The sequence below is a fragment of the Aulostomus chinensis genome, chromosome 19 (genome assembly GCF_037954235.1).
Source record: "Aulostomus chinensis isolate RoL2024-O1b breed Wild chromosome 19, RoL_Achi_v1.0, whole genome shotgun sequence".
Lineage (NCBI taxonomy): Eukaryota > Metazoa > Chordata > Actinopteri > Syngnathiformes > Aulostomidae > Aulostomus > Aulostomus chinensis.
The window spans coordinates 15,101,344-15,126,020 of record NC_141338.1 but is presented as its reverse complement, the minus strand read 5'-3'; the positions used below and the strand labels follow the sequence as shown (position 1 = coordinate 15,126,020).

Here is a 24,677-nt window from a genome sequence, read left to right as displayed (position 1 = left end):
CTGGTCTTTAAACACCAGACAGTTACAGGAGATTAAGTATGGCCCAAGATCTTCTCATCAGCACTGCACAGAACGCTATGATTCCACTGGGTTGTTTAGTTGGAACATTCAAAGATCTGGTGCATCTTGGTACAAGCTGTATTTATCCAATGAATGAACCTGGTGAATGGGATTCTGCTCCTCCATCTCTAAGGCTGACAGTACAGGAGGAACTGACTGAGAAGAAAATTGCACTTGAGCAGCTTCAGACTCTGTGTGACAACACACAGGCAGAAAATCAGAACTTGAGGGAACAAGTTTCTACTCTTGGACAGGAGAATGAAAGTGGAATCCAGGAGATACAGAAACTCAGTTCTGTGGTTGCCAGCCTCCAAAAAGACCAGGACAAGAACCAGGCTGAGATAGAAGATCTGAACACAACGGTCCACAGTCTTCAGCATGAGGGGGAGATGACCCAAGAGGAGAACAATCGGCTCAGGACAGAGCTACGTAACATTGAGTGTCTGTGGCAGCTTGAACAGAGGGAGAGGACACGTATTGAGGAGGCACTCAATCAAAGGGAAACTGATCTTGAGCAGCTGCAGTCTCTGTGTGTCAACACACAGGACGAAAATATGAACTTGAGGGAAGTAGTTTCTGATCTTCAAAAGGAGAATAAAAGCAAATTCCAGGAGATACAGACACTCGCTTCTGTGGTGGTCAACCTCCAAACAGACAAGGACAGGAACCAGACTCAGATAGAAGATCTGAACGCAACGGTCCACAGTCTTCAGCATGAGGGGGAGATGACCCAAGAGGAGAACAATCGGCTCAGGACAGAGCTACGTAACATTGAGTGTCTGTGGCAGCTTGAACAGAGGGAGAGGACACGTATTGAGGAGGCACTCAATCAAAGGGAAACTGATCTTGAGCAGCTGCGGTCTCTGAGTGTCAACACACAGGATGAAAATATGAACTTGAGGGAAGTAGTTTCTGATCTTCAAAAGGAGAATAAAAGCAAATTCCAGGAGATACAGACACTCGCTTCTGTGGTGGTCAACCTCCAAACAGACCAGGACAGGAACCAGGCTCAGATAGAAGATCTGAACGCAACGGTCCACAGTCTTCAGCATGAGGGGGAGATGATCCAAGAGGAGAACAATCGGCTCAGGACAGAGCTACGTAACATTGAGTGTCTGTGGCAGCTTGAACAGAGGGAGAGGACACGTATTGAGGAGGCACTCAATCAAAGGGAAACTGATCTTGAGCAGCTGCAGTCTCTGTGTGTCAACACACAGGATGAAAATATGAACTTGAGGGATGTAGTTTCTGATCTTCAAAAGGAGAATAAAAGCAAATTCCAGGAGATACAGACACTCACTTCTGTGGTGGTCAACCTCCAAACAGACAAGGACAGGAACCAGACTCAGATAGAAGATCTGAACGCAACGGTCCACAGTCTTCAGCATGAGGGGGAGATGATCCAAGAGGAGAACAATCGGCTCAGGACAGAGCTACGTAACATTGAGTGTCTGTGGCAGCTTGAACAGAGGGAGAGGACACGTATTGAGGAGGCACTCAATCAAAGGGAAACTGATCTTGAGCAGCTTCGGTCTCTGTGTGTCAACACACAGGATGAAAATATGAACTTGAGGGAAGTAGTTTCTGATCTTCAAAAGGAGAATAAAAGCAAATTCCAAGAGATACAGACACTCGCTGCTGTGGTGGTCAACCTCCAAACAGACAAGGACAGGAACCAGACTCAGATAGAAGATCTGAACGCAACGGTCCACAGTCTTCAGCATGAGGGGGAGATGATCCAAGAGGAGAACAATCGGCTCAGGACAGAGCTGACCCTCGTTCAGTCTCTGAGGGAGCTTGAAGAGGCAAAGAGGAGATCTATTGAGGACGACCTCAACAAGATGAAAACTGAACTGGAGCAGCTTCAGTCTCGGTGTGAAGACACAGATGCAGAAAATCAGAACTTGAGGGAACAAGTTTCTACACTTGGAGAGAAGAATGAAAGTGCAATCCAGGAGATACAGACACTCGCTTCTGTGGTGGACAGAGCTACATAACATTGAGTGTCTGTGGCAGCTTGAACAGAGGGAGAGGAGAAGTATTGAGGAGGAACTCAAGAAAAGGGAAGCCTGATGTGCTTGCTGATGGAGAATTGTTGGGTGTAAATTCATTGAAGGATTGTGGTACTGGACCTGCTCACAAGTGGAGGATATTGGAGTGACTAAAGAGTGGGGTGATGTCATACTAACTGTTGGGTCTCATTGTCCTCATGTCTCAACTGTGGCAAAGTAAACAATGGAGGCTCTTCTTTCCAGCAGTGCCACAGAGATCGTTCCCAGTGTGCGTCAGCTAACGTTCCATCCGTTGCAGTTCTACAATCATAATGCATTTTTCTATGAACCAAATTACACAATTTACTGCTCTTTTCTGTCTCATGTTTCCAAAAATATGTATGCTAATTAAAATATATTTAAATAAAACTCTAACAGTTTTGATTTTATAAGCCCTCAAAGTTGGGGGTGACACATTTCACCTTCAATGGAAACCAATGGGGAGGCTGTCTCCTCAAAAACGACAGTCTCAAACAGACGCTCCTCACTTCTAAACTATAACTCACACAACTTCACAAATCACATGACTGGATTCCTGACAAAAATCCTGACTGAAAATATGATCAACTTGTGACCAAATCTGGAGATTTATGAGCATTTTTCACAAAACAAACTCTCAAAAATTCCTCCTCCGCTCTGCGAAGAGTGATTTTGTTCACATACATCTGAGCAACTCAGCTGTCCTCCAACAATCTTACTTGGCTATTATGGAGTTCCATAACCTGACGCCATATCTGAGAAAGTTAAAAATATCATCTATTTTGGGTCAATCTAGGAAACCCTGTCATGTCTGGTGGCTGCGCCTCTGGGAACACAGGCCAGTATATCAGGGTTCCAGTGGAGCCAGCAGATATCAGCTCCAAGACGTCCCTGGTCCATCTGCTGCTCATTGTTTCCAGTCCATAAAGCGACTTTAGTTGTTTGCACAGAGCTGACACACAACGAATATGAACAGATAGTTTCAAAAGTATCAAGTTTATCCTCAGTTAACATTTAAAACCTCTACAGCTGTTTATTAGTTAAATCATCAGACTACAGCTGTTTTCCAACATTTTGTCCATCGTGCGCCATGTCTTCCGACACTACACATGGACCGCTTACGCGGATGGAACCGAGGTCCGCTCATACATGACTGGACAAAACTACTCAATCAGAAACCAGAAACTTCCCTGTGCTGATGTTTTCTCCCTTGACTATAGATTCTGTACTTCTATGCAGATTCTGTTTACAGAGATTAATCTCAGGCAATCACGGGTCATTTCCAATAATTGGAAGACCGCTGCTCAGCGAAAGTGGAACTTGTAAAACTGTATGTGATTGTGATTACATCATCAATCCAGCCAGTGAGAACAAATTTTAAAGTATAAACGTCAAGTCAAACATTTAATGCAATGCATGATTCCTTCAAAGCCAGGTTTACAACCAGTACTACGTGCTGAAGTGGCAGAAAGGAGATGGATTGCAGAAAATGTATATGCGTGCACACACACACGCACGCGCGCGCACAAACACAGGCACGCACACACACGCGCGCGCGCACAAACACAGGCACGCACGCACGCACGCACACACACACACACACACACACACACAAACTCTGCTCTGTTTCTGATAGACATTTTCTGGTATCCTTTCGTTTTCAACAGCAGTTCCTGACAAGCTTAAATACCCTCAAGCAGACTTAGAATTTAGGACTGATACGCCCCTGAAGGTGCGTGATATAAATATGTACAATGTGAATGTCTGTTAGATCCATGATTCATCAACCAACAGTGTCATTCTGCATGAAGGCGTGGGTGAGAATTTGATGATTTATATTGAAAATGATGATTCACACACGCACAGCTACGGATGATTATGAAAATAAAGAAAACTGATATCATAAAGTTTGATTCGATTGGTCTTTAAAACATCGGTATATATAAAGAAAATGCTAATTTGTTAAAGATTTATTTTATTTTAGACTCTTGAAATGAAAATGTCTTATTGTGTGTGTACATCTGTGTGTGTGTGTATATATATATATGTATATATACATATATATGTATATATGTATATATACATATATATGTATATATGTATATATACATATATATGTATATATATACATATATATGTATATAAATACATATATGTATATATGTATATATATACATATATACATATATATGTATATATGTATATATATATGTATATATATACACACACACACATATGTGCGTACATATATATACACACACATACACATATATATACACATATTTATATACATATATACACATATATGTATATACATACATATATACGTGTATATACACATATATATACACGTATATATATATACACACACGTATATACACGTGTATATATATACACACACATATATACACGTGTATATATATATATATACACACATATATACGCGTGTATATATATATATATACACACATATATACGCGTGTATATATGTGTGTGTATATATAAATATATATATATGTGTGTGTGTATATATAAATATATATATATATGTGTGTGTGTATATATAAATATATATATATATGTGTGTGTGTATATATAAATATATATATATATGTGTGTGTGTATATATAAATATATATATGTGTGTGTATATATATAAATATATATATGTGTGTGTATATATATAAATATATATATGTGTGTGTATATATATAAATATATATATGTGTGTGTATATATATATATATATATATATATATATATATATATATATATATGTATATATATATATATATATATATATGTGTGTGTGTGTGTGTGTGTGTGTGTGTGTATATATGTATGTGTGTATCATCTACTTTCTCCTCAGTCCTGGCATTTCCTTCTGGACCCTTTTTTTTGTTTATTTATTGGACGTGCATGTTTTCTTGTGGGCTCTTTTCTCATTTAATATTCCCCACCGCTGGTTAACTAACAAGAATCACTCATTTTGATGACTTCCAATATTTTGCAGCCTCAGACGTGGAACAAAACTGTTTGGACCCCATCTATGAATTCCAAATACGTTTTGCATATTTCAGTGATTTTTGTTGTTGATCAAACCGTGTCTTTGTGCGCGAAGGTCTTTGAAAGCATGTTTCCAGTAATCCTCTCTTGATGCTGCAGGGATGATTCTGTCTGTCTGCACTAATACACAAGCCTCCTTCTCTGCCTCCACAGCTTGATTGGCGGCTGACACATTGATCCAAACCGGTGAAATCATGGAAATACAGTTTTGGGCTTGAGGAAAGTATCAAGTCCAAGCAAAGTCACAAGTTGTTGGTGTTAAAGTCAAAGCTGCCCGTCTTTTAATGATTTGGTGTCATCAAGTCTGAATGTTTATGTGGAGTCTATATGTCTGTCTCTAGGTAGAAATAAAAACCGTATAACCGTAACTTATATGAGAAAAGTCCCAAGGAGGCTGATCTGTATGCTTCATTTTCACAGATCTAAATGCTCCATTGAACATAATGTCACAAATCCTCCCTGTGTTAGGACTTTTATATGTATAATGTAAATATTGTCTATTTGCACTATTCAAACTTGTATTTTTGCTGTTTTAACAGAGGAAAAATGTCTTGTATTTGTCCTTATTGATCCTGACGTTGGATCAGAAATCCTGCATGTTGTTTTACAATTCTTATATTATGACTCAAACTCTTACTCTAAATTTTAAGCAAACTTCATTAGTATCATGAGGTTTCTGATACTATTATGGTACGAGCTTCTTAACACCATTTATATTTTTATTGTAAACATAAACAAAACATGATCCAGTCTGCAATGGTTAAATATTTCTTCTTGCTCCTTCTGAAATTTACAGACCAAGTTTTCAAGTCTTTGACTCTTTTTTTTTTTTTGCTTTCTATAGAAATTGATATTTAAAGTAATCAGTAAATCCATATGACTCAGCTCTGAATGAAACACCAGACAAGCTTGACAAGTCCCAACTTCACCAGAGTCCTGTCACAGATGTTATCATCCATTAGATCAGGTGTTCCCTTTGCTTCCTTTTTAACATTTCAATAAGTCAACATTTTTAACACGCGAGAGGTTCAAATCCCGGACAGACCCAGCGAGTCACAAACAGGGCTGCAGGGCTGCGACAAAGAGGGGAGATTACACAAAAGGTCAAATAATGAGTGTTTTATTGAAAAATAAAGAAGGTTAGATTGCAACTCAGATTAAACACGGACATGTGTAGTCAGTAGTGTGAGCAAATACACGAGTGGGAAGTGTGCGGTGCTGTGTTGTGAACTCTAGGAATCCATGGCCCAGGTCTCAGCAGCAGTTACGCGGGTCATCACGCTGCACTTCTGAAGTTAAGGTGTGTTTAAGATCTATGATACCATGAAATATATAAATCTTTAAGAAATAAATAAATAAATGACTAAAAAGCTTTCTGCTCAAGTATAGATTATAGCCAATCAGCATCATTGGATTTAATGCCTCTTTAAAACATTGTCCCAAGTGGTGAAGTCAATGATTCATTAAAACTGCCTCCCAAATTCAGTAAAAACTCTTCTCCAATATTTATTTGAGAAGAGGAACTTTGGAGACGCAGAGAAGTCGTCCCAGATCAGCCTGACATCAACATGAGACTGAAGACAAACGATCCTGTGGCAAAACTCAAGCCAGTAAAGCAAGTTGGTGACGGTGACGATGGAGACATGTGGGTGCTTCAGTTGGGGCCAAACTCCAACTTATCATTGCAAAACTTTAATTTGATTCAACACAAAAACACTTGCAAATCAAAATAATAATAGTGATGTTTTATGACGTGTCACTGTGGCGATTAAGGTGGGTTTGGATCTAGGCACAAACAACGACTGCTCAGGGTGAGACACAGATTGTGGCGACTCTCTTAACGTCACATCACATCACTTCTCTTATTCCTCTTTCGGAGTCGCGGGGCAAATTACTTCTCTCCTGCTGAGCGCCCCGTGTGTTGGAAGTGTCCCTGTTCCCTCTGCTACGACGTCTGACGGTCGGTTAAACAAGACTCTCACACACACACACACGCGCATACAGAAAGAGACACAGTGCCACACATACACACACAAACAAAGGTACATTAAACTTTTCAAATGGTACAAACATATATGGACACACACATGAGTGAGTTATCACAAAAGTGGCGCCCAGCATGGGACACAGTTAAGAGAAACAAGTAGAAAGAAGCTCAGTGGGGGGACTGAAGGGAGCAATTCAGTTCTTTCTTCTAACAAGACAGCTGGCAGTTCGACGGGCATAACACACACACACACACACACACACACACACATAAACAGAACTGTTGCAATCTTTAACCTGTATCTTCTAGCAGAGACGTCAATCTGTGTTTGTTTATCTGTGTGTATCTATATGTGCAGAAGTGTATGTGTGTGTGTGTTTGTGTGTGTGTTTGTGTGATAAGACATTATATAATGTACCAGAAAATTGCCAGAGAGTGTGAGGAAGACAAGAAAAGAAAAAAGATGGTCGAGATATTGCAGGTATAACTCAAAAAATTCAGAAAAAAGCTTCAGGCAACTCAGCAAACACGTCTCTCTGCTTCCTCCTCCCGGCAATGACGACAGGATTTTTACAAACAAAGTGAAGGAAGGATCGGCCGGCACAATGATCCACTGATACTTTAGAGCAACAGTGTTGCATGTTCGCTGCAGCAATCCACAGATTATCACTTCTTTATGTTATGCATGATGTTCTATTTTTCTTAAGTCTGTCGTCTACCTGCAGCATCTCCAAATCCTGGGTTTGTGTCTATATGTGTCTGTGTGTGTGTGTGTGTGTGTGTGTGTGTGTGTGTGTGTTGAGTGCTCAGCATAGCAAGCACAATGTCCCATGGGTCAGACAGGAAGGTTAAAGAGGCTGAGAGGAAGAGGAGAGGAAGGAAGGTCACTGCAGCTTATCATTTTTCTGTCACTGTGTCTGCTTGCCTCTCAGGCTTAACAAGAGCCGACACACAAGCTACCACACATGTAGAGAAACACACACATAGATAAGCACACACTTGTGGTCATGATGCTGACACACAAGGACAGACATTATATATATATATATACATACACATATACACACACACATATATATACACACACACACACAAAAAACAGCTAGTGATACTTTCTCAGTTGTTGTTTAGCATCATGTCTGTGTTTATTACCTCCACCAATGAAATCAGGTTTGTTTTATGCAAAACTCCAAAGCCATTTTTTTCACATCAACCTTGGTGGAGGGGTGGAGAGTGAGCTGAGGAACACGCCATTCAGTTTGAGGGGTATATTAGTTATAGCACCTATCCAAGTAGCCTTCAGGCGAGAGGTAGGGTTCACCCTGGACAGGTCACCAGTCCATCACAGGACCAACACATAGAGACAGACAACCATTCACACTCACAGTCACACCTACAGTCAATTTAGAGTATCAATCAGCCTCGTCCTCTCTTGATGTCTTTGGACTGTGGGAGGAAGCTGGAGTACCAGAGAGAACCCACACAGGAACAGGGAGAACATGGAGACTCCACACAGAAAGATCCTGTGCTGGAGCCGGGACTGGAACCCGGAACCTTCTTGTTATGAGGCGACAGTGCTGACCACAGCACCACCGTGCTGCCTACTGATAACTGCATTGGAGCAATTTTACAGTCGTTTTTGTAGTAGTAATATAATTTTGTCATATGTTTTTAAATTCTGGAATAGCCAAGGACCAGACTGTCTCTCTGATTCAGGCAGGTTCTTCAGCCCCTCTGCAGCTGGTCTTCGCCATCTAAGCTTTAGCCACCATGGCTGGAACAGGTCAGCTGAGGAACTGAGACACTCTGTCTCTCTGTCCACAATCTTTTTAATGGTCAATTAATTTAAGATGTGGCTGGAATCATTTTCATCCTTCTTTGTCTGTGTGTGTTCAGTATCTTGCTCAAGGATACTTGGACATGGTCACCAGGGGGAAGTGAGGATTGAACCAGCGACCCTTCGGTTGCTAGACGACCACTCCACCTCTGAGCCATGCCGACGGTTATTTCTTTTACAAAAATAATTACGTCTTTACATCTATAACTGCTGATCATTTGCAAAACAACATTTGTAAATGCGAAATTCCCCCACTCCAAATCAGTTTGTTTCATCTGTGCAACACGGTAGCCTGCAACATTTCCAGACTACCAGCACTAAGTGGAGATGGCTGTTCAGACAGTAGTGGGACGGCTGTTCGATTCCTATTTTCAGAGCAAACCAGACTGTAACCTAGTTACTATTCCCTCGCTGACACAATGTCTGACTAATTATGTACAAATACTGTTAGGGTTGGATATGGGATGTGTTGCCCTCAAAGATGCAGCTGAACAGTTCCTAGTTCTCTCAGGTGTGGCCTCGTTGTTTATGCGTCTCCATGACTCTCTGCTTCTCCTCGGCGATCACTCCTCCTCCTCCTCACTTCCTGTCTTACCTGCAGCATCAGCAGGATTTGCCACAACAGGTCAGGAGTCAATGTGATTTCCTGATTTACATAATCTCCACCTTACATAATCTCACCGGGCCACGGACACACACACACACACACACACACACACACACACACACACACACACACACACACACACACACACACACACACACACACACACGACTGTGACACTGCTGTTGCTTTGCTTCCTGCATGTATTTCTGGTTTCCATTAGCAGATACAACCAGGATACCATCAGTGATTTTACACAGTCTCTCTAGTTTTTTGTTGTTTTTTTAATGTTCGAATACACCTAAACGTTACCTCAGCACCCCTAACAACATTATTAATTTTAATTAATATCTAGAATTATTTTAGATTGAGGTTAGTATTTGTGCATTTGTGGACGGAAAAACAGAAAACAATATTTACCCCAAATTGGTGTTTCTCAACCACTGGGTCGAGGCCCATAGGTGGGCCATGAGCACCCTCTTACGAGCATAACCAGAATGCTTTCAGATAATAGCTCTTTCTGTATGATGAAAATCAATATAAGGCAAATAAATTATTAGTCCTAAATATGATGGGCATTATGTTTAGATAAATTTAAAGTTAATGAAAGTAGTTAATTATTAATTGTATAATTGGGTTTAGCTTATACCATAAGCAAAGATTAGGGTTAGGGAATATTTACCATACATTTATTGACAGGGATTGTAGTAGTGAAACAAACCTTGGTACATTGGAAATGTCTCATTAAATTAAAACATTTCCATTTTATTTGAGGTATTTTGACATAAAATTAGTGTTTCTTTAGAAATTTATCAAGTTTTTGCTTAATTTTTTTTGTATCAATACAAATTGATTCATTGATTGATGTTATCCAGTAAAATCAAAGACTGAGCAGAGTTAAAGCAGACAATGTATACATGTAATAGTTCCATTGAGTCTAGTCTTTCTTACTGGAAAAGCGTGTAATACTGAGAAAAATATTCCTTCACCAACATACAGCTCCAGTTTTGCAGGTCTTTTATTTCCTAGTATTGTTTTGGCCAAAATGTCAACAGATTAAATTATGTTTCACAGAATTTCAGATGTAACCTTCCATGGATCGCGTGCGAGAGAAGGTTGCTTGTAACAGCACAGGGAAATATCCTGCACCAGGGTCTCATGAGGTCACTGAATTTCATCAGGGGTGTGTAAAAGTCGACATGATTAGACTGCAGGGAAAAAAAGAAGGTGTTCAATATATTCATCTTCAGTGTATATATATATATATTTATTTATTCTTTCACTCATCCCACTGATCTTTCACTCTATCTACCTATCACATTTTTATGTAACTACAAACATGAGATGTAGTGGAGAATAATGAGTAAGTCCCGGAAACACCCCCCCCCCCCCCCCCCCATGGATCAGTCCATTCACGAGCTGTCTTATCTGTGTGTGTGTGTGTGTGTGTGTGTGTGTGTGTGTGTGTCAGCTGAACACAGACTACAAGAGTTATACAAATCCAGCAGAGTGTAAAAAAACAAAGAATATTTCATATCAAACAATGAGTTCCCAAAGAGTTTTGTGTCATGCTGTTGAGTAGGTGCATTCAATTAATGAAATCCTAAGCAAAATAGAACAAATCCACTAAGAATTTAACTTCCAGGCAAAGATTGTGATAGTTTCCCTCGTGGTAAAAGTACTGCCGAAAATGGGACATTTGTTATTGAATGATTAAAGCGATACACCATGCAAAATGTTTGGTTTTTATAAAGAATCAATTTCTCCCCGTTTGAAGGTGAATAAAGTGTATTTTTTTATCCCTTGCGAAACTTCTACGGGAAGAGAAAATTCAGAAAAGCCTCTAGATAGCCTCATGCTTTCTGCTGGACGTAAATGGAGACCGTAGATTGAAACAGCAAAACTAAACTGAAGTTCTGTTTACCAACTCTTCTTTAGTAAGTTCTATGCTCAGTGCTCTCCCAACTCCCAGCTGACTCATTTCACCACCCAGATGTAATGCTGAAATGCAGGTAAATATCCAGCAGCAGAGTCCTGGCCAACACACGGACTGGGACGTTGGATTTTAACTTAGTCGGTCAGACCCAAGACTGTTAGGTCCGTGTTGCTCAGAAAAATCTTTGCCTGTCAAAGGCTTTAAACTGTTGGTATGTTTCCACGATGTGAGAAAATGTTAATTAATTGTCGTACTGACTAAAACTGGGCTTTGTAAAGTCAGACAAACATAACTCGAGCATATATATTTGGACACGGATTAACTATCAACCAACCCACATTTCCAGACCCAAACGTGCTCCTTTCAGTAAACAAACTATGGTTTTGGCTCTTGTACCCCGGGCTAAGCTAGCAGTCCAATTAAAAAAACTCATACAGCTGTGCATGTAAACCTGCTGTGTGTCCTTTGCACTGTAAATGTACCGAAACATTTGGCAGATGTCTTTTTTTGATGCTGTTCGGCAAGTTAGAGGAAGAAGCAGAGGAATCTAGTTCTGTCTTTAGTTTCTTGTTTTTGGTCTGGTATGTATCAAGCACCTGAAATCACAAAAAAAACCACAAGGAGTTTTGTTGGCGGAAGTTGTTGGAGGCTGAGTGCTGTGGAGTTCGCTGCTGGAATATCAGTGAACTTAGTGACATGTAGAATGCAGTGTTGTTTCATGATCTGTTTTCCAGTACAGACCACGGGGGTCAGATGTGACTGGTATGAATTATGTTTCATAATTACATAAGCTTTGCCCCAAGCCAAAACTGTGTACAATTACTCTCTGCAAATTGAAACAAATGTCGATTTCAAATTAGGGCCTATTTGATCGTTTAATATCAATACTTCTTCCACCATTAATTTATGTTGCGTAAAAATATTCTTTAAAAAAAAAGGTGTCAAATAACACTGGCTCTCTCAACACTTGAAATTAAATTTGAATGCACAATATTTGCTTGAAGTTGCTGATTGTCAGCTGTTGTCAGTAACAGCGTCAGTCAGAGCAGACATCATGTATGACTACAGGCTCCATGTGATGTTAATCTTTGTGATTACCAGCCCTCGGTGTTGCCCATTCCACAGCACACAAACAGACACACTCAGTCTGTCTCACACACACACACACACACGCTCTCTCACACACACACACACACACACACGCGCGCACACACGCACACAAGTCAGCCTTAAGCTTCACTGTGCAAATTCAAGTTCACTTGCACAGAGATGACAGGAGGGCATATGCGACCTGCTCACCACATCTGCTGCAGTCATGCGGATACAGTGCTAATACAGTGACACACACACTCACACACACACACACTTTCTCTCCTTCATTAGACTCCATTGCTACTGTAACTTGATGCTAACAATCTTGGAATAGAGTGATTCTATATTTGTAACCAGAGTTGGCAAATGACTCATATATTTGTCCATGTAAAGTTTCCAATCCTTAATTTAAAATTAATGAATTGTGGTTCTTGTTTTTTTTTTTGTTGTTTTTTCCAGGTGAAGAAGCAAAGAAGATTGTGGTATTAAGAGACTGAAGAACTGGTTGATTTGATATGTTGCCATATATTTTTTCATGGGGTTCCACTTCCCCGCTTTCTAAACTCAACAGTTTTTCTAATCTTCTATATTATATTATATTTTTTTCTGGATCAATCACTCGTTAATACGTGTAAAAACCAGAGAAATTATGCCTAAGTGAAGACAACACAGAGACAGCCTTTACTATGTGAGGCTTCTGTTTTTTTGTGAGATTATGATGTTGTGACTCTGAATCTTGTGAGCAGAGCTTCAACCTGGACACTAAAGTTTTTGGGCTCCTGCTCTACTTTTGACTCCCACACCTCAATGAGGCTTTCAGGGTCCACCTGGCCACTATTCTGGTCATGTATGACCAGATAGTAGCAGTACAACCGGCTTGGATAAGGTTGATGTGCAGAAGCTAAGTAAATAAATGATGAGCCTAGTGGAAACCACAGAACCGGTTTGCTAACATCCTGTGCTACTGCTATGCTAACTCAAAACGACATCATGCACCTGGAAGGCTCAGACCAGTTCGTGTCCTGTAGGAGGAATATAGGTGGGTTTATATAGGAGAAGACTTGTCATTGTACTGACAAAAGGCAACTGGTTCAGAACAACAATGGGGCTCCTGAGGAGGTTAGCATAGATGCTAGTTTCGTATTAGCATCTGAAGTATTTCTTCTTTTAAAGATGCTTTTGCTCTTCTACCGACTGGCTTCTGCCTCTGCGTCAGTTTGTTTATCTGACTGATTTAAATTTGATGCTCAGACAGATGGTTCATCCAATCACCTGCAGAGTGTTTCCTGGAAATGCCTACCCTCTATCAAAAGGTTTCTATGGGCAAAGTTTCTGAGTCCTTGGGTCACAGCTCTGATTTTTTTGTTGTTGTTGCTGTTTTTGGTTAAAAAACTTTATTCTTTTGATTTTGACTGACAAAACTTCTGTATTTAAATTGACGATCGGAAAACAAAGGTCTGATATGTCCAGGTTCACCAAACACCTGGACGACATGAGGCAAATCCCGAGGATTGAGAAAACAGTTCTGTCAGTGACGTACAACATTAGCAAAGCTTCACAAGGTCCAACAGAGACAATGTCAAACTTTTTTTTTTTGTTCTTGCATGGCAAAACACAACACACGGGCCTGCCGAAAGCCTAACTCTGCTATATTCAGTGTTTTACCACATTTTTCATCAAGAATAGAGTGACATACCCGAGAGGTGTCCCCACGCCTCCTGGGTATGTCACACTACGTAGCTGTGATGTCAGACGATTGCCCCCCCCCCACAATAGAACCCTTTTTTTGTTGAAAAAGAGGAAGATGAGACCCAAATTGTTCTTACAGGATGAGAAGATATTAAAGATATTACTGTGACTACAGAGTTTGTCCTCTAAGAATAACTGATCTGCACTTTCACTTCTAAATCAGAAAGAAAAATAATCTGTGGTTTCTAATCTATAATCATCTGAGAAGGAGCTGTTAATGTGTCATCTGCAATGTTTATGATGACACCAAAGTGTTTTAGAGCTTAAGTTTCATTATTGCTCTGTGTATAAAAAGACCATTCAACTCGTCTGAGCATCTCCATAAAACCATTATAATTCATTACATGCAGCGTTTTTATATGCCATCTGCTTTGACAAATACAATCAAATCCCACTCAAGCCATTTCAACAATGCGGTTTGTTTTATCTTGCTAACATAAATCCAACATCTCAATCATCCTCAATAGTTTGAGACGCCAGAAAATCAATACTGAGGGCAAACGCGAAATAGAAACAGTTACTCAAATGCATTTAGTTCTAAGGTTCATTGTCACACGAGTGCAATTTGGCTCGCAGGCAGGATTTGCACAAAATACTGCACATAACCACAATACAGATCATATCAGCACAAAGTCAATGAGACATTCACACAGGGAAGTAGTACATCTTAAAGCCAGCCGTTATCGGCCTGCCAAGTCACATCCATTAGCTTCTGCAATGGATGGAAGAGCCTTTTCTTCTTTTTTGTTTCCGTGTCAGAACAATCCCCATTAGTCTGCTCACCAACTGTCTCCCGAGGGAGAACATTCGAACAAAGATAAAACACGAAACTAGATAAAAAACAAGAAAAATACATGCACAAGTGCTGAAGTAAAATACACAGTATAAAATACAGAGTCCTGGAGGGGCCAAGGGAGAGAGAAAAGACATATATGAGATATAACTTGTTCCCACCCTTTAATTAATTTGTGGCCAGGAGATAAAACTCGTTAATTTGTTGACATCCCATAATTTGATTAATTTATGGCCATGTTATGTAAGTGGTTAATCATTTGTGTCCATGATGAGTAACTTGTTCCCACAATTTAATTAAATTTTTTGTCACAATCACATCAAGTGTATTAGAGTTGGTTGATCATGGTGATGTCACAGTGTCCTTCTGCAGCAGTTAGTTTAACAACGTTCGCTCGGTGAAGAGAAAGAAGATCATAAGAGCTGAGAACATCCATGTGGAATAAGTGACGCTCTAGATCACCGCGAGATAAATACACTTTCTCATTGTGCATACGCACAACATCTGACACGTACAAATGTGTGTATCGGCACACATGCGGCGTGTGCTCCCAGGCTCACATGCACATAAATTGCAAACGCCAAGCTACAGTAGTTTTATGAGTCCCGTCGCCTCAGTTCATAAATTTCTCTCTGTGAGGAAGTTTTAAGAGCTGTCCTTATAAAAGTTGATGATTCATGAGTGGAGCAGAGTAAATCTCACCGAGCCAGCCAGGTAGCCCCTACAACCTCAGCACACATTCTCATCTTTATTTCATTTCCAGGTTTGCGGACGCAGAAAACGATTCTTCAAACTGTTAAAGCCTTTGAATAAGCCTCCATCAACTGAATAAACTGTATTAATGTGTATTAATATCAGGGATCAGTGAAACTCTTCCTTGAGCCAACTCTCTCTTTCTCACCTCTCATAAAGTATGTTAACCTTACACTACAGCTGCAACCCTTCTTTGTCTTCATCAGTCCTCCCTCGTCTTCCGCCTCCACACCTCTTCCTCCTCTCCATCCATCTCTACTCACAGGCTGTTTAAGATTATGATTGTGTAACAGCTATATTCCACCCTCTGGTCTATCTCACCCTATAAATCCCCATTCCTCTCTTTAACCTGCTCTCCTTCTTACCCGACTCCAGTGCCTTTTTCCAACACTAATCAGTTCAACCTCATGGGAAAATGAGAGAAGACTTCTGAATTGTACCTTTACCCCCTTTTTCTTCTGATCTCAGGCGCGTCACAGTTCGTCTTGTTGACAATTTTCTTTTGTTGTTCCTTAAGCTTTTTTTTTAATCTTTTCCACAGAGTTGTTTTTTCTCTTTGTACGTGTATCTATGAATAAATCCACTTCCTTTTGTGTTTGTTAAATCATCCGGAGGAAAATCTTTGTAAGTGTTCTTGCCAATAGAGTTCATACTTGACATTTAAAGTAAAATATTTCACTCATTCTAATGAGAGCGCTGGTTATGTACTGCAACTCTTGATTCAGCTCGTCACGCAGGCTGGCTGAAAACACAAGAGTGTCAGCGTGTAGCTCATGTGTTAAAATATGACCCTCGACTTGACGGACAGGAAGAGGGTGATTATTCCCTGCACATGAGGAATAGACACGTCAGGTGATGATTCATCTCTCAGGAAGGCGTGAGGCTGTGACCCAAGAGTGAGGGTTAAAAAAAAAAAAGAAGGGTACGATTGGGTAGCAGGGTGTTTTTCGGAGTGACTCGAGGTTGTAGCGTTACATCCTCGCTCCTCGCCATCAGGTGAAAAGATGCAGCCAGCCGGCAACTTCATGTGTGACAGGGGAAGCACAACCAGCCTCTGCAAACGCCACTTCTAAACTGAAACACTGTAGAAACTCTACAGACAAACTAGCACGCAACCTGAGAGTGGCCCCAAGGGTGTGATCAGCAGGGGGGTGGTCAGGCTGCTGTAACACAGTGTACAACCCTGGAGATTATCATCTTTCCATTCACATATTGACTACTGACCCTGAAGAAGGATAAAGGGAGAAGAGTGAAGAACAAAAAGGGTTTGGAGGAAAAATCACCAGGCATGCAACCAATGAACCCAGTTTAAGATGATGAAATACGGACCCACAGCTCAGCTTGGTTATGTCCACCTCTCATATTGGTTTCATGCCTCTGCCCCAGCAGGAATCACATCGCTTTATGTTCGTCTGTCTCGTTCTTCTAAGAAACACCTTGAGGGAATATTTTAGGATTTATCACATATCTTCAAGAGGTCAAGGTCACTGACGCAGACTCAGATCCTGGATCAGGTTTGGGTCTCTACCCCCAAGCAGGATCAGCAGGTTAGCAATGGGAGTAAAGCGGTCAAGTGTAGATCAAGTTATTCCACTGTTAGTTTTTTGGACTGAACACACGACCACAGCTAAATTAGTCCACAAATACTCCCTCTCCTCCCCTGATGCCGCTTCAAACTTTTCTCATCAACTCCTCTTTTATTCAAACCACGTCCTTCCGCCTTTTCCTTACCCTTTCACCTACTCTCCATCCTGTCTTGCACATTTAGTTTAGTTTCAGCTGGTGGCGCAAAAATGTTTAATGTTTCATTACATCTTCACCCTCCTGCCTCCATCTGTGTCTCTAGATACTCTCCTCACGCCCACCACCTGCACCTCTCTCCTTTCCGCTTAATATTCATTCATATTACCGTTTTCACAGAGTTGTTTGGTTTAAACTGTTGAGCAGCTGGGATAAGGCTATTAAATTTTTTATCAGAGTGACCGCCCTCATTTACTGCCCTGCCTCCATCACCCCACGCCACACTGGCGCTTACATATGCATGCATACGTGTAGTAATGGAGCAGGATAATTCAACTCTTGGAAAAGTGGAAAAGATAAGCTTTTATTATCAGTTTTCAATTTTCCCACCTCATTCGAAGCCTACTCCGCTTTAACGACTGTCCTCAAAAATCTAGCTGCTCTCCTGTCTATTTAAATCTGATTGGCCCATAAATACGCCCCCCCACCCCCCACCCCCCCACCCAACTCAGCCTGCCCTCCTCACCCTTCGCCGCCTCCCCCTTCCCTCCCCCACACTAATAGCGCGGAACAATCAGTTTAGAGTATTGGAGTGGTGATCAGTGGAACAGTTTAAGTTTTATTGTCCACTGGAATTAATCAGGTCGATACGGGTCGGTGTGGAGATGAAGCTGATAGCTGAGAGTCCGGACTCAGTCCAAATCAATAACACTCTAAACTTTATTACATCTATAAAGCGCGTGCGTGTACACACAGATGGCTTATACACCCAAAAAAAAAACAAAAAACATTGACATATGCAAAGATGGGGTAAATTTTCATAACTGCACACATAAAAGATGTGCAACCACACAGACATGTAAACAAACACGCTGATGCATTAATATCCCAAATCCATAACAGCAGTCGATATCCAGATCACTCAAAGGACAATGAAGAGGAAGTTTGTCTGTGAGGCATCTCAACCGTCAAAAACTAAATACTCAATCTGAGCAGGAGCACTGATCACATGACCACCTGATAGATGGACTTTTTTTAAAATTTGTAATGACTGCCAAAAAAAGTAGTGGGACACTGATGGGATTTGAGGCGTCAGGGCTGGGATCCAGTCTGTCTGCTTCATTGTTGTCAGTCGGAGCACCACATGATTACATACACCAGGTTCCAGGAGGGACCAGGAGGGACCAGGAGGTTCAGTTCTGTGCTGAGTGTTACTTGTGTTTGTTTTTTTTTTCCCTTCTGGTTGCCAAAAATTGAGTACTGGCTACTTCTCTTAATCTTCCAATCACAGTAACGTAACGGTGGAATAAGAAACTGAAAGATCGACTTGCACATTTGATAAGTATGAATGCTGAATAACAACAGCAACATGGAGTTTGAGAGATGTTTCTTCAACGTGGCTGCTGAAGGTGCACAGATGTAAAGACACACAGACAACAATCTCTTCAAGCTACTAGAGGTTTCAGTGTGTCGGTCAACCAATGCAACTGTGGTTAGGCAGTGAAATACAGGAATTATTCAAAGTCACAAACGGATAATTGAGGAAGCTGAGTCAAACGGGTAGTTGGACCGGCACAGATGAGCTGGCAGGTGACATCATCCTGTGACACGAAGACACAAAAACGGGCCAAACATTGTTTAAATGACTGGATGTAACGCTAATACAGAGGAAGATGAGGAGGCGCACACACACACAAACACACACACAATCTTCCCCTCTCACTAAGTGTGTGTGTGTGTGTGTGGGGGGGGGGGGGGTGCACGAGGAAAAACAATCCCCAGACACTAGGGCAGGCACCAGCATGTCATATACTGGCATTCTACTGATCCATCTGTCTTTCACACAAACACAGGGAGGCAGCCTAACAACTGAATGTCTCTGTTCCACTACAGTTTTTGGGGGTTTATTTGTATGCACATGCACATGTTTACACATTTGCACTTGGAGGAGGTTAACAAGATTGTAAAGCTGCTGGCTGAGACGTGGAAGAATAAAGCCAGTGGGGGGGTGGGGGGTGAGAGGAAACGGAGGGCAGAGGAGGTGTCAGATGCTGTGGAGAGTACATCAACTCTTAAAGGAGAAAGTTGGATCGAAGTTTCTTTTTAAACAAGGCTTGCTCAGCTGGCAGGGCCACAAAAACTTCATTCCACCCTGGGAACAATTACACCCCACTCAGTCTGTCCTTCTGAGTCTCTCTGTTACTGCTGTCTGTAATTCCCTTGTTCAACCTGCCCCCGCGTCTGCCTGCTTGTCTTTTTTTTCCCGTAATTGTTGCTTTGTTAGTCTGTTTTTGTGAGTCTCGCTCAACCTTTGTGTTTGCCAGTAAACACAGTTGACTTCGTTGTCGCTGCATATTTTCAATGCGGTACTGAAAATAATGCACACACCTACCTAAGATGCATGATTGGACCCTCGGTGTGTGTGTGTGTGTGTGTGTGTGTGTGTGTGTGTGTGTGTGTGTGTGTGTGTGTGTGTGTGTGTGTGTGTGTGTTTCAGTGCATGTGTTATTGGGTGTTGAGTGATGTAGTGTGTGAAGTTGAGATGCATGACCAGACACTTGTGTTATGACAGCTAGCGATGAAAACCCATTTCTTGGCGAGCACCCACTATTGACATGGACTTCTTTTGACATCCTCTCTGGTGTCAAGCAGGCCATTACTCACACTGAATACACAGCCAGGGTACAGCGGCGCGGTGGCCATGAAGCACTTGAGAGCACCCCTTTGATTTGTGACACGTCACCCCCCCCCCCCCCCCCATCTATTTAATGTATATTTAGGGCCTGAGCCCAAAGGTACTTCGGGGTGAAGACCCTATTTTGTTTGCTTTACTATTATGAAACTTTGAACATTTATCTGACCCCTAAACGCGGTCAAAACCCACCAAATTTGGCACGCACATCTGGGGTGATAATTTGCTTATCAAAAAAAAAAGGAACACTCTGCTCAATAGCGCCACTTAGGTACAGAAAAAGGCCCGCCACAACCTGTAGGTATGTCCTAAAGACATGGGACCAACAGCGACTCATCTATTCGTCTCATCAAGATAAATCATACACTGACAACCCTGACATAACTCCAACAGAAGTCCACAATAAGGATGCAAACTTCCACTTTTGAACAATTTTGGACCCCAAACAAATGCTATCTTCTCCTAGGGCTCTCATGGTGCCGCTTCCAAAATTTAATACATGACCCAGTAACCCATGCTGATCAAAAGTTATTAAAAACTTTGCAATAACTCAAATAGTTTGAATTTCGCAAGCCCTCAAAGTCGGCAGCACACTTAGCACCTTGCAATGGAAACCAACGGGAAGGTTGTCTCCTCTCAAACTACACACTCTCAAACACACACTTCTCACGTCTACACCATAATTCCCACACCTTCAAAAAACACACCACTGAATTCCTGACAAAAAATCCCTCCAAAATATGGTATTACATTCCACTTCTGACCAACATTTAGCCACTTATGACCGGTGCTTAATTTGAAAATCATAAGGTGCCGGAACGCAAAGTACATAAGACGGCTCAGAACGAGAGAGGGGCACAGGTCCCGGAACGTAGACAGAAAACATGCAGAAAACAACATACAAATGCCCACTTGCCATGCTGTGGGACGTACAGGCCTCAATTTCAAATAATATCCATAGTATCAATGTTATGACAATAATTTACAATTATTTTAGGCTCCTCTGCACAGCACAGGTGAAATGCCCACATCACCACAGGTGGAGTCTGCAATTAATTTCTCAACAGGTCTAACTTGTAAAAACAAACAAAAAAAGAGCTCACAATAAAACACACAAATCTCCCATTATTACTACGGTATTTAGAGATCATCCCATCCCTGACCTGTCGCTGGACGTCCGCTCGATGCGCTCTCCTCATCCTCCTGAATCCTGCTGTAAGCGTAGATTTCGCGGCTCCCGCCTCTGATGCCAGGGTACCCGCCTGTTGCTGTTGGTGGTCCACCTGGCTGACTGCTCGCGCTGGAGCTGGCTCCTGCTCCGACTGGCGGTAAACCTGACCAGCTGCTTGCACGGTGCCAGCCTCCCGCCCCGGCTTGGCTAGCTGTAGATGAACCAGGCTAGCTGTAGGTGAGCCTAGCTAGCTGTAGGTGAACCAGGCTAGCTGTAGGTGAACCTGCTCGCTGTAGGTGAGCCTGGCTAACTGTAGGTGAACCAGGCTAGCTGTAGGTGAGCCTGGCCAGCTGAAGGTGAGCCTGGCTAGCTGTAGGTGAGCCTGGCTAGCTGTAGGTGAACCAGGCTAGCTGAGTAGGTGAACCAGGCTAGCTGTAGGTGAACCAGGCTAGCTGAGTAGGTGAACCAGGCTAGCTGTAGGTGAACCTGCTGGCTGAAGGTGAGCCTGGGTAGCTGTAGGTGAACCAGGCTAGCTGTAGGTGAACCAGGCTAGCTGTAGGTGAACCTGCTCGCTGTAGGTGAGCCTGGCTAGCTGTAGGTGAACCAGGCTAGCTGTGGCGGCGCTAGCCTCCTGCTGCAGCCGATTTTAATTGTCAACATGGCCGCTGCAGCTGCCCTCGTCGCCGCTTGAGGAGGCTTTTCAGACTCGTATTGAAGCATCATGCAACTCTTCCCTTCTTTTTGAAAAAAATACAGCAAATTTAACTTTTCTGACACGTTGGCGTGGAAATAGTAACTTTTTTTTCCTCTCTGCTTGCTCCTCAGATGCGGCGAACTTCAGAAGTTTTCTGTGTCAGGGGCGTGGTTTGTTCGCGTCAGTGCGTCAACAGATCTCGGACTCTCAGGTTTATTAAATCTTAATAAACGACATGAAATTCATAGGATTTGTTCTGTTAATTGATATATGCACATTATCTTTATTTTAAACATTTTAAAATGTTATATATATAATTTTGTCACCTCAAAAATTCCTCCTCTCCACTATGACACAGGGGGCAGAGAGCAGCGGGGGAGGAGTTCTCACAGCTCTCAGCTCTGCACTCGCACTTTGCATCACACTGACGCTTCTATCTCCTAAACTACAAGTCCCACTGATTTACCAAATCCCACTCATGCTGCCATGGGCGTAAGGAGGCCCAGGCCCTAACAATGCTGCTTGCAGCTTTAATTATTCATTTGTTTGATCAAAATCCAAAATCACATTTCATCCCAGAAAATGAATACTATTAAAGGATGTGCTTTAGCGGGGGTAAATGGCACATATTAACCATATATGCTTTATCTTATGGTCTATATTGCTTTTAATTACGATAATGTCCACATCTGTGAAGTATTTTTACATAAATTGTTATGACTTTAATTGTTTTAAGACCACAATAATGGTATGGGTTCTCTAGACCCAGGAAAAGGTCCTGAGTAACACAATATGTCCACCACACAAGGGTTAATATCCTCCATAGAGGAAGTGATAGCCTAAATACCAACAACTAAATACCGATAACTAATCAAGTCAAACTCGCCACACGTCAGCAGGTTATAATAGATGGTATCCAAACCTGTAGAAGCCTCAAGTTCAAAGGAAATCAACCGTTTTCAGAAAAACTGATTTGATTTGTTCGAGCTACTTCACTTCCCACAATCCTATTGTGCGACAGTGTAAACATAATTTTCTTTTCTGATGAGAAACGTTGGATATTTGGGTATCATATGTTCACTGACATCAGTTACAAGTTAACTAGTAGTGAGGTTCCTGACATACATGCCAGCAGTAACAGTGTGCAGTGGCCTCAGTAAGGTGCTCCTCACATAAACATATGATCCTGTCAGCTTTTCTCTTGTCTGAGAAGTTCAGAGAGCAAATGATGAAAGTAGGGTTTTCACATTTATTTTTTCAGAGGTAAAAAAAAAAGAAAGAATTTTCGCCAACAATAACAAGCATCATCACAGGTTTAAATGACAAATGTCACTCAAACAGATGAACCCCTCCCTCTGTCCCCATCCAATGACAACAGGTAAAGGCCCCACCCCCCAACCATCAACAGGAGTTTAAATCTCACCCTGATGTCAGCTGCTGCTTACTGATGGGGATTTTTTTAAAGCAATAGATGAGTTAAGATTGCCCTGCACATCCACCATTTGCAAAGCTTCAAGTGATGAGCGGAGAGCTGTTCTTATTGTGGAACCAGCAACTGCAAGCTGATGGTTGGCCCTCTCTAAAGTTGGCCACTCTAAAGTTCATCTCTTCTGTACGCTTTGTGCCGATTGCCCCGTGCGTATTAAGTTTATCTTGTCAAGCATGTTCTGTTGTATGACCTGAGTCTGCTTCAGTTGATCCTGCAGCTTCTGAATCCTTTGCTCCATCAGGGAATGCAGGTTGGCCACTTTCATTTGACACTTTTCTTCTTGAAATGCTAACTGGGTCTGCAGGAAGCTGCTGAGTTGCCCCTGACGGTCAATTTCCTGTCCTTCACGCATACGCTTTATCACCCGGTCCCTCCGTTCAATCATCTCCTCCGTTTGCTTCATATTCCTCTCTGTCATTCTCCGTCTGAAGTCGGTCCTTCCGATTCCTCTTCTCTCTCTCCAGCTTTTTGTGACCAGATGGTCCCTCCCCCAGCAAAACCTGAGGATTCTCCTCCTCTCCCTTCATTTGTTTGGTAGCACCTTCGTCCCGGCTGCGCCCGCCCAGGTTCACTGCACCTTTGTCCTGAACGTGCAGTTTCTTTTTTGCTATCTTCTGTACAGTTTGAAGCCTGTTCATTTCTTTTTGCACCTCTTCATTTTTCTTTTTCTCCTCATCCAGAAGGAGGACTAAATTCTTCTTCAGCCTCAGTATTTTCTCAGCTTGCTCAGTTTGTTCTTTCACCTTTTTCTTCAATTCTTTCTTTTCCCACTCAAGATCTTCTACACGCTGTGTTAACACGATACCTGCAATCTGGCTTTGGGCTAACTGCATCTCTGTGGCTTCTTGACGGCTGACCAGTTCCTCTTTAGCTTTCAGACGAGTTTCCAGCTCTTTAACACGTGCAGCAAGCTGGTCCTTTTCCAGCTGAAGGACATTGAGCTGCATGTTCTTGTCTGTCAGCTGCATTTCGATCTGGTGAACC

The 24,677-nt window shown here is 41.8% G+C and overlaps 1 long non-coding RNA gene across 1 annotated transcript in view; it reads right to left on the bottom strand.

The window, feature by feature from the left end:
* Nucleotides 1–21,858, bottom strand: part of LOC147244197 (uncharacterized) — a 96,348-nt gene extending 74,490 nt beyond the window's left edge. Inside the window, exon 1 of the long non-coding RNA XR_015110380.1 lies at nucleotides 21,503–21,858. This is a non-coding gene — a long non-coding RNA (uncharacterized LOC147244197). The remainder of the gene's footprint in view (nucleotides 1–21,502) is intronic.
* Between the last annotated feature and the right edge of the window lie 2,819 nt (nucleotides 21,859–24,677).